Source organism: Myxocyprinus asiaticus, chromosome 31, assembly GCF_019703515.2.
Source record: "Myxocyprinus asiaticus isolate MX2 ecotype Aquarium Trade chromosome 31, UBuf_Myxa_2, whole genome shotgun sequence".
Taxonomy (NCBI): domain Eukaryota; kingdom Metazoa; phylum Chordata; class Actinopteri; order Cypriniformes; family Catostomidae; genus Myxocyprinus; species Myxocyprinus asiaticus.
This window is the reverse complement of record NC_059374.1, coordinates 33,334,796-33,346,494: the sequence shown is the minus strand read 5'-3', so window position 1 is coordinate 33,346,494 and position 11,699 is coordinate 33,334,796.

Genomic DNA, 11,699 nt, shown 5'->3' with positions numbered 1-11,699 from the left:
CTAGTGAGTTTGTAGGCTACTTATAGTGGGGGCTTTATAGCCTACTAATATCTAATAATATAGAATAAAAGCTTTTAGATTGCTTAACCTCATTTGTCTAATGTTCTGAAAAACTGAATAAAGTCTAAAAACTTTAATTGGTCTTAAATGAAATTTCAATTGCTTTTGTTAGTGTGCAATAGGCTACAGCTACATTCAGAATGAATATGACAATAGGATTTCTAGCCCCTCTGCTACTGACTGCATGTAATATTTCATGCATGTGGTTTAATTGGTGAAGAGTCAGTGCCTATTTGCAACAAACACCTTATGAAAACCTTTAGTAATAACAGTAAGGGTATTCTGTTAACACTTTACAATAAGGTTCCATTCATAAGCATTACTTAATGCATTAGGTATCATGAACAAACAATGAACAATATATATGTTTACAGCATTTAGTAATTATAGTTCATGTTAGTTAACAAAAATACAATTGTTTATTGTTAGTTCATAGTGCATTAACTAATGCTAACAAATACAACTTTTGATTTTAAATATGTATTAGTACATGTTGAAATTAACATTAAGCAAGACTACTAAATGCTGTAAAAGAATTGTTCATGTTACCTAAGTAATGTTGGAACACATGGAACCTTATTGTCAAGTGTTATGGGTATTCATTTCTTAAAGGGGTAGAACACCCAGAAATGAAAATGGTCATTTACTCACCCTCATGTTGTTCCAAATTTATGGCTGCCTAAGTCACCATTCACTTTCACTGTATGGAGAAAAGATGCAATGAAAGTGATTGGTGACTGAGACTAGCATACCACCTAACATCTCCTTTTGTGTTCCACAGAAGAAAGAAATTCCTACAGGCTTGGAACAATACCAAGATGAGTAAATAATGACACCCAATATTCAGATTAGTGGTCAATCAATATGGGTTTTTCAATGAAAGATTGTCAAAATCTTAACATTGGTCCACCCCAATATTGAATATTTGGTAATATTCTTGTTTTAACCCACAGAAGTGTTCTTTGAGCTATCACTATTGTATTTAACCCCAGGTTGCTCCAAACAGTTAACATGAAGTCAATAAAAACAAAACAAAACAAAACAAAAACAAACAAACAAAAAACAGCTACAACCTCCCAAGCTGGTTTGCTGGTCTTGGGTGTTCTCCCAGACTGGTCAGTCCAAGGTTTTAGAGAGGGTTTGCACTGTAAATACTAATAGTTATCTCAAATTGTAAAATAAATAAATAAATAAATTGTTTACTCAGCTTAAGCTTTATTATTATTAGTACTAGTTTTAATTAAGTTACAGTTACTTTCTAAACCCTAAAATTGTCATTAATAAGACATTTTAGTGGTCTTAATTAAACAGTACTTGTCACATTTTGGAATCATAACTCAAAAATACACATTCTTTAAGCTTGGGCTTTGAGTACTACTAACTAAAAATTATCAAGTACAAAATTGCGGCTGTGTGGAATACCCATAAACCTTATAAATTATGTATGTTTGGTCAAAATAAGGGAACATACATAGAAAAATAATTATTTAAAAATGTATATAGTTTTATGACTATAGTTGTTATGTTGTAACTGGTTGATTGTTGTGATTTGTTTTAAGTCACTGTTAGGGTGATTAGTGTTAACTCTGGTAAACTTGGAGCCTGTTAAATTTAAGTCATTCTTCTCTACTCAATTGTACTTTACAAAATTGCAGATTTATGTGCACTAAGAAGTGCTGAGGATAATTCAATGTGCCATATTGCTAACCGAATGTCCTGCCATAATTTCCCTTATAATGTTAAAGATGTGTTATATCTTGAGGGGCCTGGGTAGCTCAGTGGTAAAAGACACTGGCTACCACCCCTTGAGTTCGCTAGTTCAAATCCCAGGGCATGCTGAGTGACTCCAGCCAGGTCTCCTAAGCAACCAAATTGGCCCGGTTGCTAGGGAGGTTAGAGTCACATGGGGCAACCTCCTCGTGGTCGCTATAATGTGGTTCATTCTTGGTGGGGCGCGTGGTGAGTTGAGCATGGATGCCGCAGTGGATAGCGTGAAGCCTCCACATGCGCTATGTCTCCGTGGCAACGCGCTCAACAAGCCACGTGATAAGATGAGCGGGTTGGTCGCCTCAGAGGCGGAGGCAGCTGGGATTCGGCCTCAGCCACCCGGATTGAGGCGAATCACTAAGTGACAACAAGGACTTAAAAGTGCATTGGGAATTGGGCATTCCAAATTGGGTGAAAAAAGGGGAAAAATCCCCCCCAAAAATATCTCAATTTAAATAATTAAAAACAATGATACTTTAATCACAGATCCATTACTTTTTCTTGTAACTAATTAATGTTAATTAAAAAAAATTAAGTTAAGTTTACTTGAGCCAAATAAGTACATTTACTTTAAAAAATCAAGCAAACCAATTGCCTTAAAAATAAGGTCAATTAATCTGATTTTACAGTGTGGGCACTTTTAAGCTGCTTATGCTGGAAGACCAGTTAAAATGAGCTAAAACCAACTAAACAGCCTTGGCTGGTTTAAGATGGGGGATTTTCAGCAGTGATATGTTCCTTTATGGTTTAGAATTATTAACACTATATTAACACATTAAGCCCATCTGTTGAGTACAAAATTACAAATATCAGTTAGGCTATTTGTTTATTTTTTACCATTAGTCACTTGTCAATGAATATTAACAGTCCTTTGTTTTTGAAAAAAAAAAAAAAAAACATTCTGCTGCTGTTCCTGGAGTAAAATTTATGCAAAGTGAGTGCACAGTATGAAGGCTATACGCTCATCATATTCATAAGGCACTTCAAAATAGTAACACTGCACAGTTATTTCAAACAATTTGTTTTGTAATTCAATGACTGAATTAGAATATTTTGTGGTGGGTGAGAGGGTCCAGAAATGTTGCCCTGTGCTGACTCTACATCTACTCCCATGAGAGATGCTTTAACCTGTATTTTGTCAGGAGGATCAATATTGCAAGAAGGTAATATGTAATTGTTTTAACTGCTTTCCTTTAATCCTGTTAAAAGAGAACAAATCTGTAAAGAATTAACCTCAGATATCAGTCAGTAATGAGATTGCAGTGCCAGGTCATTCAATTATTGTTGTTTGTAATGTCTTTAAATATTGCTATTGTTCAGGCCTAGAGCTATATAAAGAGTATCTTAAAAATACAACATAATATTAAAATACTTGCATTTTGAAACTGATTTCACAGACCAAGGGGGCCCATCTGGAAACCAAAAGGCATAAATGTCACTTCGGTTGAAACTAGTGAAATCAGGCTCACTTTGTACAGCATGTCAGCATGTCTCTGTTCTGACACTTCCATCATGCTGAGTAGTTTGCTTAAAAGGCAGAAAATCTGTGCGAACAATCAGAATAAAATTCTTAGATTCTCTGTGTGGTCTCAAGTTTCTTATTTCACAATGTATTATTTGCAAATGTATTGTTAAAAGTGAAGTGTGTGGTTTCTTCACTATAGGTACGAAGGAAAGTCTGAGCTTTCTAACTATATAATTATGAAGTTTCTATTCCAAAACATTGTCAAGATATATTCATTTAAAATGTTATGGCTGATATAATCATTTAAATGCTTTCATTTTCACTTTCGTGCAAAAAAACTCAATGTGATTCTAGGACAAAGTGACTCAAAATTATGGAGCAGTTCGCATATAATAAACCTGGATAGGACAAAGTATGCATGCAACATGCAGTATTTTTTAGCAGACTGTCAAACACAGGGATATTCAACAAACAAAGGTTGCTCTTCAGGCGCAGTGTTATCAACCAACTGGGGTGAACCTAAATCAGACAAGTTTGAGATACGCAATACGCATACTGAATATTTGTATAGGACTAAAACGTCATCCATACCTTTAAACTGGTATGTAGATTAAAATTGAGATTGTGAAGACAGAAAAGTTAAGCAAAGATGAAGTAGGGTGGATTATGGAAAACAGAGTCACTTTTTGACAAACATTTGACATTAAGTCCCATTTACATAAATACACATGTTTTGGCACAACAAGAGTGCTTACTGTATCTTACTTGTTGTGGATATGGTCATTTATTCTGAGAGTGAACAAAACGACATGTTCTTGATTTGTTATTTAATCTTTGAGTGTCAAATGTCACTAATGTTCTCCATCCCTCAGTCCATATGACTCAGTGTGCACTTACCGGTAATTACATTTGACGACTTTGATAGCAAGATGATGTTTCATACTCTGGTACATGAGAGTCTGTGTGATTTAGCCAAAAAATTATGAAATAAATAGGTGAGAATAACCATTCTAGAGTGAGCCAGAGCAAACCGCTGTTTGTGCACTCCTTGTCATATTGAATGGAAAATTTGTAAGATGTTGCTGTCAAGCTATTTTTCATTCACTGAAGAAATAATCTTTAGTCTGTCTTCTATTGGTTACATATATGCATGAAAAAAAAACATTTTTTAAATTTATTTATGGTAATTTAAGGTCTGGCCTATAAAATAAACTAAAACTGTAGCTGCAGTGTACATATAATTGCAGTGTAACGGCAACGTTTGTTAATTTTTGACATGCAGTGTTGAGGATTATGTGAAATTGTTCAAGTAAAGTGTTACAATAATTTACAGCATTTATTAATCTTGGTTAATGTTAATTTCAACAAATAGTAATACATTTTTAAACTCAAGTTGTATATGCTAACATTAGCTAATGGACTATGAACAGTTGTATTTTTAATTAACATTAACAAAGAGGAATAAATACTGTTAAAAAATATATTGTTTATTGTTAGTTCATGATACCTAATGCATTATCTAATGGTAATGAATGGAACATTATTGTAGTGTTTCCAGTGAAATTACACCGATCAGCTACAAAATTAAAAGCACCTGCCTAATATTAGTCCTCCTCGTGCCACCAAAACAGCGCCAACCCGAATCTCAGAATAGCATTCTGAGATGATATTCTTCTCACTACAATTGTACAGAGCAGTAATTTGAGTTACCGTAGACTTTGTCAGTTCGAACCAGTCTGGCCATTCTCTGTTGACTTCTCTCATCAACAAGGTGTTTCCATTTACAGAACTGCCACTCACTGGATGGTTTTTTGTTTTTGGCACCATTCGGAGTAAATTGTAGAGACTGTTGTGTGTGAAAATCCCAGGAGATCAGCAGTTACAGAAATACTGTAACCATGGTCCAAATCACTGAGATCCAATTTTTCCCCCATTCTGATGGTTGATGTGAACATTAACTGAAGCTCCTGACCCGTATCTGCATGATTTTATGCACTGCTGCCACACGATTGGTTGGTTGGTGGCACGAGGGGGACCTACACAATATTAGGCAGGTGGTTTTAATGTTGTGGCTGATCGGTGTAAGTATATAAAAACCTTAAAGTATTTAACATAAAGCTCTGATCTGCACAATTAGACAGGGCAAATAATGTTATCTGATTGTTGTAGCAGTAGACTTTGCATTTGCAAGCTCTTCAAATATCTCATGGATTGTTTCATCTTTGAACCCTTGGGGGGATTAGTGATCCTGTGTGCTCATTTTATCCGTAGTCTATTATGCAAGTTTATGCAATTCTTGGAGGAAAGAATAATTGGAGTTAAAATGATTCATCTATCTGAAACCTAGACAATTACTCATCAGCTGTTAATAATAGAGGTAGATAGATTTATCGATTTTTCTGAATCTGTGCAGATAGTTGCTTTTTGAAACTATCGGTTATCAGCAAAAATCTACATTATGCCGATAGCTGCAGATAATTTTGTATTCCTCCGTGTTCCTCTGTGGCAGGTGCTGGAGGAGTCTACAGTTAGAATGGCTTAGTTCTATAATATAACAGTGGTTCCTAGAGGTGAAATAAAAACAATCATGTGGGGATTCATCATTCATTATTGACAATATTCATCCATATTTTTATCCTCACTTATTTTGATTAGATAAGTGTTCTAAAAGAAAGCAAGGACATGCAATGAAAAATAAGATTATATAGAAACGTGCCCCGTCAACACAGACATCGTGTCTCCAAGTTCATATCTTGTGAATAATAATAAACCTTATTCCTTATTAAACCTCATCTGGTGAAATATACACCAATGAGCCAAAACATTATGATTCTGAAACGGCAAGGCTTGTGGGGGGCTCCCGGTCAGCAGTGGTGAGTACCTACCGACAGTGGTTAGAGGAGGGACAAACTAAAAACTGGTGACAGGGTGTTGGGCACCCAAGGATCATCAATGCACAAGGGCAACGAAGGCTATCCCGCCTGGTCCGAACTGACAGAAGGTCTACTGAGGCACAAGTCACAGAAAATTGTAATGATGGTAACGGGAGGAATGTGTCACAACACACAGTGCATCGCACCCTGTTGCGTAAGGGGCTGCGAAGCCGCAGAGCAGTCAGAGTGCCCATGATGACCCCATCCACCATCGAAGCACCTACAATGGGCACGAGAGCGTCGGAACTGGAACTTGGAGCAGTGCAAGAAGGTCACCTGGTCCGATGAGTCATGTTTTCTCTACATTATGTGGATGGCTGTGTACGTGTGCGCCATTTACCTGGGAAAGTGATGGGATCAGGATGCACTGTGGGAAGATGACAAGCCGGTGGAGAGAGTGTGATGCTTTGGTCAATGTTCTGCTGGGAAACCCTGGGTCCAGCCATTTATTTGGATGTCAATTTGACAGGTGCCACCTACCTAAAGATTGTTGCAGACCAGGTACACCCCTTCACGGCAATTATATTCCTTGATGGCAGTGGCCTCTTTCAGCAGGATAATGCGCCCTGCCACACTGCACACATTGTTCAGGAATGGTTTGAGGAACTTGATGAAGAGTTCAAGGTGTTGCTCTGGCCTCCAAATTCCCCAGATCTCAATTCGATTGTGCTTCTTTGGGATGTGCTGGACCAACAAGTCCGATCCACGGTGGCTCCACCTCACAGCTTACAGGACTTGAAGGATCTGCAGCTAATGTCTTGGTACCAGATACCACAGGACACCCTCGGGGGTCTTGTAGAGTCCATGCCTCGGAGTGTTGGTGCTCTTTTGGCAGCACGCGGAGGACCAACAGCAAATTAGGCAGGTGGTCATAATGTTTTGGCTTATCAGTGTATATACACAAAACTCTTCATCTAGTGAATATAAAAAGCTTTAATTGGTAAATACTTAAATATAGAGCATTGTAATAGAGCCAAGTCATCATGTCAAAATAAGAGCCCCTTGTGAGTTTTGTGCTTGTTTACAATTAAAAGTCCCACAAGAACCAAATTTAAAACACTTTCTGGTTATTGGGATTTTGGTTTAACTACATCTAGTATTTTATTCATTTTGGACATAGTAGCCCATCATAGTGAGGAAAGATTAAGAAATGTGTTTAACATTCTATAAATCGATTTTAAAAACTATCGGCTGATTAATCGGTTATCAGCCTTTTCCACCACATTAGTTATCGGCATCAGCAAAATCCACTATCGGCCAACCTCTAGTTAATAAACCTAATGATCTGAGATAAACTGGCTTAAAACTTCATGAGCAGCTGACATTTTGTCAGGTTAGGTTGTTGTAAGAGGTGCATTTTAAGGCTTTTCATTTTATAAGGTCCTCACACTTGTAGGATTTAATAGCATTTAAACGTTACAAACTGTGTTGCCATTTAATAGTTATGAGGAACACTTTCTGATCTAAAACTTAAAATATAGGATAAAACAGAACAGACAAGTTGTACCGATACCCAGGATACATTTTCTATGTGTCACCACAAAGATGGACTAAGGCATCATACATTAGACCAAAACAGAATAGTCTTTATTGTAATAATCATTCATTTTACTTAGTTGTGTTGATGACCAAATTGTGTCACATGAATACTTGGCGAATGTTCAGAAATCTAGTGTATTTGTACAGCCAGATTATTACGTTTAAACTCTGCTGTGCTGATGAAATTCTGCTTGAGATTAGTTTAGCACCACAGTTCCTGTTAATTGTGTCAAGCATCAGATCCTTTATAAAGGGCAGCAGTTCGAAGGAACCTCTTGGCTTGTATTCTGTAAGCAAAATAGCATTTGTAAGCCAAGCCTGGATAATGTTTACTTTACTACTATAATCAGTTCAGTACAGGTTTGGGTGTCTGACCAAACCATGGAGCTCTGTAGTTTCCATTACAAAATAGCTTTTACCGGTTTTAAACTTAACGGCACTTTTAATAAGAATGGAGTTTTATAGTTTCTGAAGAAAATGTGAGTGGTGCTTGCCCTTGCGATACTTGTTGCCATGAAGCTAGAGTGTTTTGGGTGGTTACAAGCACAATGCTATATGATTGCCAAGGCTTTTGGAGTGGTTTTTAGCTCGTTGTTATGCAGTTGCTAGGATGTTCTGGGTGGTTGCTCATGCGTGATCGGTGATTGCTACTTTAGCTAGTTGTCTACTGGATAAAATCAAAAGAGCCCACCCCCAAGTCTCTATGATATTCTGGTCCCTAGATATAACTCATTTCAGTATGTCATTACAAGTTCACTTGTAAGATTTTTTCTTTAATGAAAAATAATAATTTTTACTCATTTTATCCACAAGGAGAAAATTGTGTAAGTAAATGTGTAAGTAATATTATACCTGTCCTCAACCAGACTGATCACGCTAAGAATTCGGCAACAGTAGGTCGAAAGTTCTTGAGCTGAAATCGATCTGTGATCACCCAAATTTGAAGCACTGCCCCCAGTGACTGAAGCAGGAAGTGTTGTTGAACGTAAGGACCATGTGAGCTTCAGTTTCTGGGTGAAATGTCCACAGAGTGGCACCAAAAGCAAGTTGCATTTTTTTGTTCTAAATTATATAATACTTTAAACAGAAATGCATATTTTATTAACTCTACCCCCGAACCCAAACCCCAACCCTTATCATCAGTGGGTAAAAATGTAATTTTAAAGCGAAAATGCAAACTACGAATCGTGCTCATCATTGTTAATGTGAACACGATTACTTCCTGGTTTCATGGTACCAGAACTCATGTCTTTAAAATTACTCGCACAACGCACTATCAGTAGGCCTAGAAGGAAATGTGTTCACTCTTGAATTGATGCTAAAATGTGGCATCAATTAAAAAATGTAATGGTTTTATTTCAGGGGACATGATGTGCACATGTGCCTGTCACACAAAAGTTTACTTTGGGATAGAGATTTGAACAAACCCTAAGTATGAGCATTAATAATAGTAATGTTTGCTTTAGAAAGCACTACTTATTTTAAAGAACCAACTCTCACTGTATTACATCCTTTTATTGTGGATTAGAGGCAGCAAAGGTTAAAACAAAAAACGAATCACTTTAGCTTTATATAATCATGTCATTGATCCAGGAAACGTAAAATCCACCCTTATGAAAACCACATTGTCTCGGCACATTGATTGCAGCTGTTGCCATGCCAGTGTGTAAAATGTGGATTAATTGCAGCTTTTCATACCCTGATTTGCATATTCCTCTAAAAGGGGAGTGAGCAGCTTTCTCATCGCTGATGGAATTGGATGAAGCCCAGACAAAAGAAAAGGTTGGGAGATCACTCACTATCTCTTTCTTTCATACCAGCAAATGCAAACACACATAGCGAGCTGGAGCAGAACAACAGAATGACAGTGAGCACATTTTGAACTGAATTAAACAGAATCTGTGATTATGGTGGTGACAGATCTGTAGGAGAAAAAAACAAAGGCTGATTTGTTTAAGTTCCTTTGTGGATTTTATTGCTTTCTTTTTAAGTTTTCTTGTTTAATATAAAGCAAATTAGGGTTGATTTTTGTGTTCTATCTGGTTTTTGAAAAATGATGTAGGAGTCCTTATTTACTTTTTATTTCATAATTTCAGAAGTTAATGCATACAGAATGAATTACATTTTGGAAAAATCATATTCTTGATATGATTTTGATGAAGCTCCGTCCCCCAGACTCTGAATTAACAGGGAGTAATACACCAATGCATCATGACCTTTTCCAAAAGCAGTAATCGCCACTTTAGTGGGGTGTAAACCACTCCCAAAAACAGTACAATTCAGGTGGCGCAACTGTAAATACTTAAAGAACTGAGATCTTGGAATCCCAAAAAGTTGAACCAAATTTTGAAAGGATCTCAGCACTCCACTCTCATATAGGTCACCGAGTGTAGTAACCCCCATCCCAATCCATTCTGACCAGCAAAAAGGGGACTTGTTGATGCATAATTTGGGGTTCAGCCATATGCTCGAGGCAACATTTAAATAAATGTCTGAATTAAACACTCTGGACACCTTTGTCCATACCGAGTTCAAATGCGAGATAATGAGATGTAACTTAACTTCTCCGATTAATTTGATAGAAAGGCTCTGCAATGGTGAAATAGGGGCAAAAACTTCCTGATCTATACAGAACCACAGAGGGGCTCTCTCAAGTGGAAGCGACCAATGGGCCAAATGTCTGAGACCAAATGCATAATAATAAAATAAAATCTTGGGTAGGCCTAGCCCACCTTTGTCAATCGGCCTATGTAACTTATTGAAATGTTATTTGGGACGCTTACCATTCCAAATGAAGGACTTCGCTATGTTGTCAAATTGCTTGAAATAAGAGAGGGGGACATCTATAGGGAGAGACTGTAGCAGGTAGTTGAATTTTGGAATACAATTCATTTTAATAACATTAACTTTCCCAATCATAGATAAATGCAATGAAGCCCACCTGCCCACATCGCTCGAAAATCATTATATTAAGGGGTCAAAATTAACTCTAACTAAATCACACAATTTTGCTGGGAATAAAATGCCCAAATACTTAATGCCCTGTTTGGGCCATTGGAAAGCGCCCGGCTGGAAAGCCATCACTGGGCAGTACGCTGTCAAAGCCAAAGCTTCGGATTTAGACCAGTTGACTTTGTATCCTGAAAACTTAGAAAAGGAATTAATAATTCTGTGGAGGCAAGGCATAGATCTAGTAGGGTCAGAGACGAATAATAAAATATCATCTGCGTAAAGCAAAAGCTTATGCGCCACACCTCCCGCCACCACCCCTGGAAAGTCCTCCTCCTTTCTTATCACAGCTGCTAATGATTCCAGGGCAAGACAAAACAATAATGGGGAAAGAGGGCAACCCTGACGAGTGCCCCTATTCAAAGTAAAATAATCTGAAATTAATCCATTTGTTTGTACCGCCGCTACAGGGTATCTATAAAGTAACTTAATCCAACCAATAAATGTATTCCTGAACCTGTATATTTCCAAAATATTAAAAAGATAATCCCAGATAATAACAGCCTGAACAAGCATGGAAATTCATGGTAGTCTAAGCTGGGAGAGCTTATGTAACCGGTCCTGTTCAACCTGCTCCGAAAAGGATTCGAACCGGCATCTCTGGCATGGGAGATGGGTGCGCTAATGAGGAGGCTAAAGGCTACAGCCTCTAGTGTCAGTTGCTAGTATGCCTCTTGAGGCCAGGGGAGTGAGGTTTAAATGCCGCACTGCTATAACGTACCAGCCGGCTCCCATTACAATTAACTCTTGTTTCATAACAAATTAATCTGTCACAGACTATTCTTCTACTCCATTTGTAGCTGAAGTGGTATTTAAAAAAAATAAAAAATAACAAATCTAAAGTACTGACATTTAGAGAGAGGCTCACACACCTGTCTGGCCCTAGCCAGAGTGGGTAGCTCTTTTTCTAGACAGAGATAAATTTT